The following is a 14,327-nucleotide window of genomic DNA, read 5'->3' as shown; positions in this document are numbered from 1 at the left end:
AGCGTGGGACTGGCTCTAGCAGTTCGTGAAGGACGCCGGGGAGTTTGCTGGCGCGCATATCCTTAGCATGGTGCGCGCCCACTACCCCCTGGTCGACTTGACCAGGCTGGAGAAGGGGTATCCCAAAGAGGTCGGCCCGCAGGAAGCGGACGAGATTCGGGGTGGTCTGCTGGACTTGTCGTCGACGGTGATCGGCGACATCAATCTATGCAGAATGGCCACTCCCCCCGACCAGCCGGGCTCAGACAGGTCGGCCAGGGAGCTGTCTGGTGCGTCTATTGCGGGAGATGGGCGGTCGACGCCTGCGGTCTCGACCAGCCAAGCGCCGGTGGCCCCGACCCCTTCGTCCGGGCAGCAAGGCCAAGCGGGTGATCAGCCCGAGCAGTAGGCCAGTAGAGTAGTGTGTAGGAGTAGACTAGTGACCGCCCGTCAGGGTATTTATTGTAAACTTTGTATGTAAAGTTTTTAATAAAGTTTGCTTTTGTCATGACTGTTATTTTGAGCGCTGTGAAGTTATCTGAGTGACGTGTCACTGTGTTTGATTTCATGGTCGTTAATAGTTTCCGTCGCAGAGGACAATGGTGCTCTTCGCCGAAAGCTCTGCGTGTAAACAAAGTATAGCCAAAAAGAGAAAACTTTTATTATTGCCAACTATAAGAGACTTACAAGCAAAAGTTACTAGAACTTATGGATAAAATCGGCATAGCTTGTCTATGTGCCAAGAGTTAGGCACGCGTGTTCCGTCTGGATATGCCAATCTGTAGGATGCGAGTCGTGTGACTTCGGCGACCACAAAGGGTCCTTCCCAAGGAGTGGATAGCTTATGCATTCCTTCCTGGCTTGTTTTCCACCTGAGTACCAGATCGCCGACCACGAAGGAACGGTCTTTAACGTTCCTGTTGTGGTATCGTTTGATTGCCGCAAGATACTTTGCTGTTCGAAGGCACGAATTTAGGCGCTTTTCTTCCATGCAGTTGATTTTGAGTTCCCTGGTGTTGTCGGCCGTTGACTGGTCGAAGTTTTCAATCCTTGGAGATCCGAAGGTTATATCAGATGGCAGCACTGCTTCGGTGCCGTAAACCATGAAGTAGGGTGACACCCCGGTGTTCTGACTAGCCTGTGTTCGGAGACCCCAGACCGCGGCCGGCAACTCTTTCATCCATCGACCAGGTGCTCTGTCATTCTCGGTGTACAACCTTTTCTTTAGGGCGTCGATGATCATTCCGTTTGCACGTTCTACTTGGCCATTTTCCGGTGGGTGAGCTACTGACACGTATTTTATGACTATGCCTCTGTCATCGCAGAAGTCCCAAAATGTGGTGCCAGTGAACTGAGTACCCAGGTCGGTGATTATACTGTTTGGGATCCCGAATCTGTGTATGATTTGATTGAGGAACTCCACGGCCTTCTCGGAGGTTGCTTTGACCAGTGGCATATATTCAATCCACTTTGAGAACTTGTCGATTAATACGAAGACGAACTTGAAATTACCAGGGGCCGGTTTGAATGGCCCGATCATGTCGAGCCCCCAGCAGATGAAAGGCCAGGACGACGGGATAGTTTGAATCTCATGAGCAGGTATGTGGGTCCTTTTAGCGAAGAACTGGCATCCCTCACAGTGTCAGACCAGTTTTTCTGCGTCGTTGACCGCGGTTGGCCAATAGAAACTTGCTCGGAAAGCTTTCCCGACCAGCATTCTGGAGGCAGCGTGGTTGCCGCAGGATCCGGCGTGTATGTCGTCTAGGAGCTTGATGCCATCATCTTGGGATATGCACTTGAGCAGCACTTCAGAACTTGCATTTTTTCGCATAAGTTTGCCGTCCACCAGTATGTAATTCTTTGATCGTCGAATGAGGCGCTCGTTTTCTGTTTTATCCTGAAAGCCTGACCCGTCTGATATATATCTGATGAATGGGGTGCGCCAATCGCGGTTACTGGTTGTCGGAGTAACGTCGTCTATGAGCATTGCCTCAATAGGCTGCTTTTCGGGCGGGTCATTGCCCACACTTGGCTCATGGATGTCCTGGACGAAAACACCTCGCGGTATCTGGGCCCGAGATGACCCTAACTTTGACAACGCATCTGCTGTCTGGTTCTTATCTCGGACCACGTGGATGTACTCTATGCCATAGAAGTTGGTTTCCCATTTGCGAATTTCTTTGCAGTAGAGATCCACCTTCTCGTGGGTTGCGTCCCATTCCTTGTTGAGCTGATAGATAACTAAAGCGGAGTCGCCATAGACATAAAGGCGTTTGACTCCCAACTCAACGGCTAATCGTATGCCGTGAAGGCATGCTTCGTATTTGGCGACATTGTTGGATGCCGGAAAAAGGATCCTAAGGACGTAACGCAGTTTGTCCTTGTTGGGCGATACGAAGAGAATCCCCGCGCCGGCGCCGTTGATGTTCAAGGACCCGTCGAAGAACATTGACCAGTGGTCGGAGACGTCGGGAACGGGAGGCTCATTGAGATCCGTCCATTCTGCAATGAAATCGACCAGGGCCTGAGACTTGACTGTGGTGCGGCTCTGGAACTCTAGGGAGAATGGGCATAATTCCATTGCCCATTTTACAATTCTGCCGTTGGCGTCTTTATTGCGCAGAATGTCCCCAAGAGGGAAACTGGTGGTTACCAAGACTCGATGGCCGTCGAAGTAGTGCTTTAGCTTTCTCGACGTTATTAGAATGGCGTATATGAGCTTCTGTATTTGTGGGTATCTGGCCTTGGACTCGTTTAGGACTTCGCTTATGAAGTAAACGGGTCGCTGGACCTTGTAGACATGACCTGGCTCGTCTCGCTCGACCACTATTGCCGTGGAAACAACCCTGTCGGTTGTAGCAATGTAAAGGAGTAGGTCTTCATTGGGCTGAGGCGCTGTGAGAACAGGCGGGGAAGTGAGGAAAGTCTTAAGCTGGGTAAACGCAGCGTCGGCTTCCTCTGTCCAGGAGAACTTTTCCGACGCCTTCAAGAGTTTGAAGAAAGGGAGGCCTTTTTCTCCTAGTCTTGAGATGAAGCGGCTGAGTGCGGCCATACATCCGGTGAGCATCTGAATATCCTTGACATTTTTGGGTGGTCGCATGTCGAGTACTGCTTTTACTTTTGAAGGATTCGGCCGTATGCCGTCGCGGCTGACGACGTTGCCGAGTAGTAGACCGGACGGGACGCCGAAGATGCACTTTTTGGGGTTAAGCTTCCACTTGCACCTGTTTAGCGCCTTAAAGGTTCGGTCTAAGTTGTCGATTAGGGTGCTTGCATCCCTTGTTTTGACGACTACGTCGTCTACATAGGCCTCGACGAGGTCATCACGAATCTCGTCATGGAGGCACTGTTGGATGGCCCGTTGATAGGTGGCTCCGGCATTTTTGAGTCCGAATGACATCGTCGTGTAGCAATATGCACCGAAAGGAGTAATGAAAGATGTTTTTATCTGATCATCTTCTTTTAGCGAGATCTGGTGATAACCAGAGTAGCAGTCGAGAAAAGAGAGGAGTTCGCATCTGGCCGTTGAGTCGACCACCTCGTCGATGCGAGGGAGACCAAAAGGATCTTTAGGACAGTGTTTATTGAGATCGGTGTAATCAACGCACATTCTCCATTCATTATTCTTTTTGCGTACAAGAACCAGATTGGCAAGCCAATCGGGGTGATACACTTCTTTTATGAATCCAGCTGCTAGAAGCCATGTTATTTCTGTCCTAATAGCCTCCTTTTTGTCACGAGCGAACCGTCGCAGCTTTTGCTTGATTGGTCTTGCGGTTTTCGAGACGTTTAAGGAGTGCTCGATCAGGTTTCGTGCGACGCCTGGCATGTCTGCGGGTTTCCATGCGAAAACGCTCACGTTGTCCCTTAGAAACCTGACGAGCGCGTCTTCCTATTTAGGGTCCAGATTGGCCCCGATGAGGGCCGTCTTCTCGGGGCTGCCGTCGACCAATTGTACTTCTTTATGCTCCTTGGATTTTGAATTCTTCCTGGCAGTCTCCTGCTCAGGTAGTTGGAGCTGATCTGGAGGTAGCTGTGCGGCTTGGGTTGCTGTTTCTGCCATCCGGATTGAGAGATCAATTGCTTCGGTGATCTTGAAGCTCTCTTCCTCGCAAGTATATGCAGTGTAGACATTGCCTCTGACGGTCAAGACGCCCTTCTTCGTAGGCATTTTGAGGACCAGGTATGAGTAATGCGGGACCGCCATGAATTTTGTCAGCGATGGTCGGCCTAGTATGGCGTGGTAGGTCCCATCGAAGTCGGCGACCACGAAGTTGACGAACTCTGTCCGAAAGTGGTCGGGCGTGCCGAATTGGACAGGCAATGTTATCTGTCCGAGGGGCACTGAACTCTGACCTGGCAAGACTCCCCAGAATTGAGCATCGTAGGGTTTTAGTTGTGCCGGAGATATCTTGAGAGCGGGCAGGCTGTTGCGGAAGAGGATGTCAATGGAGCTTCCTCCATCCACGAGCACGCGCTCGAATCTGATGCTGTTGATGCAAGGGTCCAAGATTAGAGGGAAACGACCTGGCTCTGGGATAGCGGCCCACTGATCCTTCCTGCTGAAGGAGATCTCCTTGTGCGACCACGGGGGAAATTTCGGGTCTGCGATCAGGCCGTCCGTGCTGTCTATGTTGAGGCAGGCTCTTTTTAATAGCTTTCTTTCTCGCTTAGATTCGATGGAGACCTTGCCCCTGAAGATGGAGTGGACCACGTCGGTGGGACTGACATATTGGTGTTGTGGGTCCCTATCTTGGTCCTCGTCCTCGTCTTCGTGGTCGTGCCCGTCTCGTTTTCCATTTTTCTTGGAAGAGTCGTCTTGGGCGGCCCGCCGCGTATAGATGTTTTTGAGGACACAGCACTCTTCCATGGTATGATTGGACTTTGGGTGCAGCTGACACGGTCCCTTCAACGTTTTGTTGTAGTCTTCTTGGTAGTCCCGCCGCCCGTTGGGACGCTTGACCGTATTCACTTCGTGGTCGTGGTCACGGGGGCGCTTTCCTCTGAAATCGTCGCGATTGTCGCGCCGCCTGTCCCAGCCTTCTCTTTGATCACGGTTGTCGGGGCGACGGTGGTTCCTGTTGTTGAAACGACCACGACTGTCATCTCGCCGAGGAGGCTCGTCGGGACCTCTCGCATCGTCCCGGATTAGTTTTTCTGCGTCGTAGGCATCGGCGTAATTTTTAGCCGTGGCAAGGAGCTCGGCCATCGTTGTTGGCCTTTTGCGCAACAGCTTGTTCCTCAGTGCCACGTGGAAACGTAGGACTTTGATGATGGCAGAGATGGCCTCGTCGTGGGAAATCTTCGGGATCTTAAGGCGCATATCCGAGAATCGTCGGATGTAATCGCGCAGAGGTTCATTTTTACTGTCCCTTATCCTTTCGAGGTCGTACTTGTTTCCAGGCTGCTCGCATGTAGCGATGAAGTTGTCGATGAAAGCCTGGCGTAGCTCTTCCCAAGAATCGAAGGAGTCCTCGGGTAGGCTAAGGAGCCACTGATGACTAGCCTGGTCGAGGACTACTGGGAAGTAGTTGGCCATGACGTGCTCGTCTCCTGCTGCTGATCGGACGGCGATTTCGTAGAGAGTGATTCAGTTCTCTAGATTTTCCTTGCCGTCGTATTTTTTGAGTTTCTCGAGCTTGAAATTGCGGGGCCACACGACCTGGCGGAGGTGTGAGGAGAACTGTCTCAGGCCCGGGGGGCCGTGCGTTGCATCATACTCTATACGGCGCAGGTTTTCGTGGACTGCTCTCTCCGTGGCGCGCCTGTTGATGCGGTCCCGAGCGTCTTTAGGAGGGATGTTATACCGAAGATCCCTGTGCTGGTTTACTTCTTGACCACGCCCGCGATTCTGCTCGCGGTGACTGCCAGCATCCCGACCGTCGTCGTCACGCCGTGAATCTTTTCGATGGTTGTCGGGGGAACGGCTGCGGTGGTGCCTGCTGGGCTGCGGTGAGGTCCGGCTACGGTGAGTCTGGTCAGAGGTGGCTTCTGTATAGGAGATGGCCTGGACTCTTTTGAGCAGAGTGGCTGTCTGTCCCATCGCGGCGATCAAGTGTGCCCGTACACTGGTTCGGACCCCCTGGCACTCGGGAGTATCAGGGAGCCGATCTAGATTGGCCATGGCGACGGCCACATTGGCGCTCGGTGTTTTATAAACTTGCTGATCTCCGACCATGTCAAAAGCGTCGCTGAGATTATGCGGCGGGATTTGACGTTCCTCGTCCGCACGTCGTCGGGCGCGATCGGCATTACGCTGCTCGCGGAGCTGCCTCTGCTCGTCTGTTTCTCCGTCGACGACCGGCTCGTCGGCGCTGACGTTGAAAACGATGTCTCCTCGCCGGGGTGGGAAGACCGGGAAACGAGGGAAGCCCGGAGGATGTGACGGCAAATCCAAGTCGTAGTCCTCGTCCTCGGAATTTATGACTTCAGTGGGGACGGAACCAATGCTCGAATTTGTGCTGGAAGCCTGGCCGTCCCGTAGTTCTTGGATCGTCACCATGTTGACGTAGTGACGAGCTGGTCGACCGCTCCCCTTTGGCGACCAACCAGCATTGCTAAAGAGGGATCGGACGTGTCTCGAGTAGAGAGAGGCCGAGTTGTTCAGACCGCAAGGATAATCTTCCTCCGGGTTAGCTTTGATCTTGACGGATCGCCTCGAGGGAGTTGAGGTTATCGTGAGAGACGTTCCCAGCCGTTCGTGTGTAACGAAACGAGTTGGCCGATGTGATTTGAAAAAATCCGTTGGGGCAGCTTGATCAGGTTGGCGCAAGATTCCATCTACTAGTTGGGAAGCTTCAAGTAGCTTGGAATCGGCGCGGTCAAGTGTTTGGAGAAGGTCCGAGCAGTCGATCTTCTTTCCCTTGTAGAGCGGGAGCGGTGGTCGGGCGCTCGGTGCCGTCACCCGAGTGGTCGGAGCCGACGTGATCCCAGATTGGATCTGGGTTCCTTCCGAAACCGTGGTCGTGAGACCACCGCCGCGCGTCATCCACGTGATCTGGCCGACGGTGAACGTGAGGCCTTCTGGCACGGCCGCGGAAGCTGGGATTGTGACCATCTTGTTCGCCGGAGAAGTTGCACGCACACCCCCTACCTGGCGCGCCACTGTCGACGAAAGCTGGTCAGCAGTCTACCTTGGGGTATACCCACGGTAGTAGTTTATCGGTAGATGGTGCGCAAACTACGAACTCGATGGTGACGCAAGACACAGACAAGCTTTTTATCCAGGTTCGGCCGCCGAGTTGGCGTAATACCTACGTCCTGCGTCTGATTGTATTGATTTGTGTTGAGAGAATATGATATCCTAGGGGGTCCCTTGCCTCTCCTTATATAGTCCAGAGGGCAGGGTTACAGATCTGGAAACTAATCCTAGTCGGTTACAATTGCCATAGATAGTTCGATATCAATTCCTATTCTAACCGACTAGAATCCTGCTTGATCTCCACGTCTTGTTTCCTTGCGCGAAACTCCAAGCTGTCGGATCAAACCTTGAGCTTTTCTCGTAATGGGCCAAGCCTCCTGGCCCAAATCTGGCCGTAAGGGTATAGGGGTTTATACCCCCACAATTATCGAGTAGTGTAGTTGTTATATTTTGGCATAGGATCTCCGTTCGCATCGAGTGCTCTAGTTATTCGTGGTAATTAGAGTAGTAATCGTTAGAGTAGACGTGGTGTCTATACTAGAGGTTACCTGAGGTTGCACCCATTCCTGCGGATTGTTGTGGTAGCCCTAGGGTAGTGACAGCCCTAACGGTCGACGTATTCCACCTCGTTCGGATCGGTGTTTGTAGGACCGTAGTCAGAGCTTCCCAACCCCCTTTTAGTTCTCTTTCTGTGGTTGGTGTTCTGATGTCCCAAAGTGCTAATATGTGATTGCAATATCTATTCATTCTTTGTTATCATAGAACTGAAGTAATAGAGAAGTATAGAGGAACCTAGGTCTCTCCCGTTGTCCTCCCGCTATGGCTATCTACGCATTTATCATAGAATTCTCACCTTTATATTATTACCTATCATATATCATTTACCCCTACTTTAGTCTAGTTGGTTTATTAAATTAGTAGATGCATGATAGTAAGTTATCAGATTCTTTGACCTTAGCTTCCCAGTGGTAAAATATAAATAACGATACCTCGAATACTCCCGGTAAAATGCTACGATGATGTTTTGTGCGCTTGCGGAATTTTTCTTATTCTTATTGCACTTGACGAATGTCAACAAGCATTTTTGGCGCCGTTGCCGGGGAAGCAATTGGTGTGAAGATTTTTATAATGATCTTGATGTCTGCTAATTTAATATATCACTAGCTTTAGTAGGTTTATTGTATTTATCTTTTCTGCATTTGTTTTTAGCATATTTATTTTTCATCATCATTTCTCCATAACATATTTATCTTTCTGCATTATTATTGCATTAGAAAATATAATAAAAATATTTTATATAACTCATTGCATCTTAAATACTAAAACCCCATGTGAATAAATTGTGTGGTGTGTAAAAGCCTACACGGATATTCATCGTGGTGGAATAAAAAAATAAATAAATAAAAGTAAATAAACATGCATTCACCTGTTCCATTTCCTTTTGCTTCATAAAAAGATTAAAACCCAAAAAAATATATATATTAAGAAAGAGATCTTGTTGAAACTCTGCTTAGAAAAAGATTTAAGAAAAATCTAAAAAGCTTGGACAACTAACGCTTAAGTGGCTACGATGATGTTTTGTGCGCTTGCGGAATTTTTCTTATTCTTATTGCACTTAACGAATGTCAACAATGAGAGGTAAAAATGGACAAGTGTCCGACAGTAGAATTAGGGGTACAAGATACCCACCCGAGAGAAAAGAAAAAGAAAATATAGAGTATCTCATTCTCCTCAAAAAGTTTCAAAAGAGCAAGCAAGGTATGTATCCCTCAAAAGAGCACAAGTAGAATTAGACTTTCACCATTGTTATCACCATCTTCACCATACACCATTCATTCGCCACACATGCACATCTTGATTTGACTTATTGACTTGTTCTTCTGGATCTATGGTTTGACTATGCAATAAATGTCTTGTAAGTATGTATTAGTTGTCTCCCATCTATGATTTCCAGATATCAAAACCTTATTAGAGAAGGGTGAGAGAGAAGGCAATGCCACTATGCCTCATACCAAAAATACCACATACTTTGAGAGAAGGCATACACCATTACTGCCTTGGTAAGGATCCAGAAATACCACAGAAGAAAGACTAGAGAGAGTCACACAAGGAATCTCTGAGTTTTATTTGAAAATCTGCAAAAACTCCAGAGCTATAGTTACTCGAAGAACAAGAGACATGGCGCTTGACTAGACCGTTCTATCTTTTAACTGCTCAAGACATAAGTGACGGTTGCAAGCCCCATGGTGGAAGGTAAAATGAGTAAGTTTAAATCTTAACAGTTTACCCTAACCCAAAGATGAGATCTTGTTTGAATGCATGTGTATCTTTAAGGTATGAAACCACTGCAGAAACTCTTGAGTTCATCTTTGCTCACGGACGAGCAAAGTTTAAGCTTGGGGGAGCTTGTTGACGGTCCTTAATGCTCACATTTAACCGTCAACTAATCATGAAAAAGGATCCAAATGCAACCAACACCTAGACTTAGGGTTTTATCTGACAGAATTCCACGAGTTTTGGTGTTTGTCTATTTCTGCAGGGGGTTATCAGGAAATACAGAGGAAAGGCCCACACGTCGGGTTTACATAGAGATATTAACGTGTGCGCCAATTTTCTATCATCTAGAAGACTCCAGAAGCCACGGGAACGAACGGGAAGGCGATCGGGCCCGGGGGCAAGGCGCCCGCCCTCCCCCCTAGGGCGCCCGCCCAGCTACAGAGTCCAAACAGGACCTGTCTCACGGATTATGCTCCACCGACCTAAAGGATCAAGGAAAACCGTGCGATTAATGTCAGTTTGATCCGACGGCACAGATTCACCTGAGGGGACTATATAAGCAGACCCCCACCAGCCCCTGGAGGCATACCTCTTTTACAGAATCAAAGCTAGGGTTTCAATTCTTCATCCAAGTAGAGAGGATCCCTCTAGTTCATCTAGTTCTAGTTCTAGTTAGTTCTAGTTGTAATCTAGAAAATAGGGAGAGAGAAGAGGAGAGCGGAGGAGGAGCCGGATCTGTCGGATCTTCCTCAACATTGTACTTTTGTAGCAACTGGTTCGTTCTTCATCGTTCTCCAGGTTCTTCAATTCATAATTCCTGAGTTCTTTAATTACTTTTATTTACTTTCAAGTTATTTATTGGATTCCCGCTTGCATCAAGTGCTCTAGTCTTTATAACACTAGAGTAGTAATTAATAGATTAGACGTGGTGTTTAGTCTTGCAATTACCTGGAATTACACCCAATCCTGCGGATTGTTGTGGTAGCCCTAGGGTAGTGACAGCCCTAACGGTCGACGTATTCCACCTCGTTCGGATCAGTGTTTGTAGGACCGTAGTCAGAGCTTCCTAGCCCCCTTCTCATCTCTTTCTGTGGTTAGTGTTCTGATGTCCTGAAATAAATAATCTTTGAAGTAATTCTTGATTCTTAGATCAACTAGAGAACTCTCAGGAAACTTCCTCTCTTCCCACCAAAAATAATTATATAGTTATCCTTGAGCGATCTTGAATCTTAATTAGTACACTCACGTTCCCTGTGGAAAATCGATACTGTGGAATACTCCCAAGTGAAAGCTACATCGGTATCCGTGCGCTTGCAGATTTTTCTGTTTGCGTTTAAAATACCCAACAACATCCCACTAAAGATGCGACCATAGACCATGTGTCATCCTATCACCTCCTTGCCAGCAAGGTAAGAGAAGACATGCCAGTGAAACATCGAGCATGGCTCGACGTCCTACATGTTTTGTTGTCGCGCCTTGATAGGCGTGCTCGTGAAACATTGAGGACGCCTAGGCACGCTACCTGGTTCACTGTCGTGTCTTTACTGCTCTGAGTGATAGCGATGTGAACCCATGACAGTCTACAGAGGCTGGCCTTACCTCTTCTGCATCGAAAGTTGAGAAATGAATAGCCCCTTAAATGCCCGGGCCAGAGCCCGCGTATGCCCGTGCCGAACAACCATAACCATAGCAATAGGTGCAATAGCCTCTCACAATAGATAAAGTTCTTGAGTTACAAGATAGAGTGTCATCTAGGTAGCTACAAAATGCGGTGCAAATACATGTTGGGTTCTTCGAACATAGAAGAGTAACCTAAACGAGTGTGCGGTGCCTAACAACCACATCCTTAGATCTATATAGTGTTGTCCACTACATGCTTCATAGCTGAGTATAGCACCTACACATGTAACAACATAGCAGGAGGCCAGTAGATGGTGTATGGACATCTACAAGACCACCATCACCATGTTGTCACCTCAGTGTCGCGCATCCCACTAAAGGTGCGACCATAGACCACATGTTATCCTATCACCTCCCTACCAGTAAAGCACCAGTAGGCACGCTGTAACACCCAAAATTTGATTTCCGATTAATAGGATTTAATTTGATTTATTTGAATATTTTTTGTGAGCATTTAAATTAGTAAATAAATAAATTTTGTTGAAAATAAAATTTATTATAAGTTTAATAAACTTGATTGTGCATTCATGCTGAAACATATTTTATTTTGTGTTGATTGCTTTTGGTTTGTATTTAATTGTCGTCAAAATCCTTTTGAAAAAGGCTTTGGAAATAAAATAAAATAAAAGAGAAAGAAGCCAGCGCAGCAGCAGCAGTTTTGGCCCAGCGGTCTCACCAGCTCGGCCCAGCTCCCCTTCCCTCGCAGCCCAGCTAACCGCCCCGGCCCAACCTGCGGCCCAAGCCGAGCGCAGGCGCCTTCCCCCTCCCCTCTCCTGTGTTCTTCGGCTGACGACTGGGCCCTACCCATTTCTCTCACCGACGCGGCGGTCCCGCATGTCAGTGCGCTGTTTATCTCCTTCCTTTCTTCTCCACGTAACCAAGTCGGGCTTTCCACTGAAATCGACGGGATCCCTTGCCAAATCCGCGAGCTATGTCCCTATAAAACTCATAAACCAACCCCGCAGACCCCCTTTCGCCCCCAAGCTCCATAATCTGAGCCCTAGCCGCTGTTAGAACACAAACCGAATCTCGCTGAGCTTAAATCCTAGCGCCACCGTGGCAAGCTCTCCTTGCTCCATCTCGGGCCGAACCAAGTGCATAGGTGAATTCGGGGTAAGCTCCTCCTTCGCCCGGTGTAATTTTTTTAATTTCTAGCGCTCGGTTTCACAAGAACGTTGGTCATCGGCGAGCTCCAAGGCGGTGTTCATGGCGCCACCGCGCGGGAAGTCGACTCCGGCGGCCGGTCCGCCGCCTACTGCTCCCTAGGTCAATCTCGGCCGTCGGATGGCGATCTAACGACCACCAACAAAAGATACCGATTCGGCTGCCACTTTCGCTAAAGAGCCCCTGCTCTTTCCTGGAATCAACCCGCCATCCCTTGGCGCCCTCGAGAAATACGTTTTCTAACTTTGAAAACATAAACAGCTCGGCTTAAGCCGGAAATACGCTTTTACTATTTACAGAAATGTCACTGATCTTGTTTTGCTCATAACATGCTTATTTTAACTCTGTTTTCACCCATTCAAATTCCGTTAGATTTGTATTTACGAGCTCTACACATTAGAAGTATTAGTTCACTGTTTTGAAACTTTTTAATTTTGCAGTAGTATTTAATTAATTATTCTTCTATAAGAAATCTTAGAAAATTCATAACTTCATCGTTTCAACTCCGATTTTCGTGATCTTTACGTTTGTGTAATCATAGCGCTGCGTAGAACATTTTTATAAACTTTTATATTTGTTTTATCACTATTGTTGTATTGTTCTAATTGTAGCTTGTTTGCTTTGTGTATGATTGTCCATTGGAATGCGTGTTGTTGATAGATGATCGAGTATAGACGGTGAGCAATACGTTGGTGATCAAGGGCAATCTTTTGACGACCAGCAGGAGTTCCAGGAAAGCTTTGATCAAGGCAAGTATAACTTGGGACTATCCTTGTTACCTATACACAATTAATACAATATATATATCATATGCATGTGTCCACCTTGATGACCTTAGCAAAATCATAGATGTTTGTTATCTGAATTCCTTGTTACCTATTTGGATATGCATTTGGATAGTTCTTGTTAGTGCTTGATTATAATCCATAATCTTGTAACATGAATATTTGGATATACCATAAACAATAAAATAAGCTTTCTAGCAACTTGAACATAAAGGATGGAAAGAACTTTGGCTTTTGCTAGATTGATCTTGACCCTCCATAAGGACTTATCCCTTGGCAAAAGCTGGGACAATTCGTACAACCATGAGGGCTATATGGCTCTGGCTTTAGTTAAGTATGAGTAATTTTTCTAGCTCGTTAGCGGTTACCCATGTGGCGCAATTGGGGAATAGCAGACGTAGATTTCTGCGGGTGGATCACATAGAATGACTAATGAAACCAAGCGGCCCTAACTTGTTAGACAAACCTTTGAAAGACTTTATAGTGAACCCTGTCGGCTTTCCTTGGAAGTGAGCTAAGAGGTCGACGGGCCTCAGACGAAAGGGTAAATCAAGACTCGTGGGTAAAGATGTACAACCTCTGCAGAGTGTTAAATCTGGTATACTAGCCATGCCCACGGATACGGGCGTCCCAGAAAACTAACGGAATAGATGGACACTGATGAACATGATTAATGATGATAAATGATGGTTTATTATGTTGTTTATATGTGTTATTCTTAATTCTTGTATACATTGATCATGTGGTTATGAGAATTAATTATGCTACCTTGACATTTGCTATCTAAATATAAACATGTTATCTACATATAAAAGCTAAATGCAGTCAAACCAGTGTCAGCTAATTGAGCCTCATGAACCCCTGGTTATACTTGTTGAGTACGATATGTGCTCACTCTTGCTATTTCACAACGCCTCAGGATACTCTAATGAAGATAACTGGAATGAGGACTACCGTTATGAGTACTATGCTTGGAGTCAACCAGTCAACAGTGTCCCTGTGTGGTGCTTCCATCGAGAGTATCTTTATTTGTTGAGACTATGTAATAATTATTATTCCGCTATGTAATAAACACGGCAATGGTACATTTGAGATTTGTCCACTTATGTGTGCGACTGTTTCTAGGGCACATATGAGTCTTTTATGCATCCTATTTTGTTCTTAAAATATGGGTGTGACACACGCCACTGAAACATCAAGTACGCCTCGACGTGCTACTTGTTTTGTTGTCGCGCCTTTACAGGCATGCCCGTGAAAACATCGAGGACGCCTAGGTGCGCTACCTGGTTCACTGTTGCGCC

The sequence above is a fragment of the Sorghum bicolor genome, chromosome 3 (assembly GCF_000003195.3).
Source record: "Sorghum bicolor cultivar BTx623 chromosome 3, Sorghum_bicolor_NCBIv3, whole genome shotgun sequence".
Classification (NCBI taxonomy): domain Eukaryota; kingdom Viridiplantae; phylum Streptophyta; class Magnoliopsida; order Poales; family Poaceae; genus Sorghum; species Sorghum bicolor.
Note: the sequence above shows the minus strand (reverse complement) of the source record.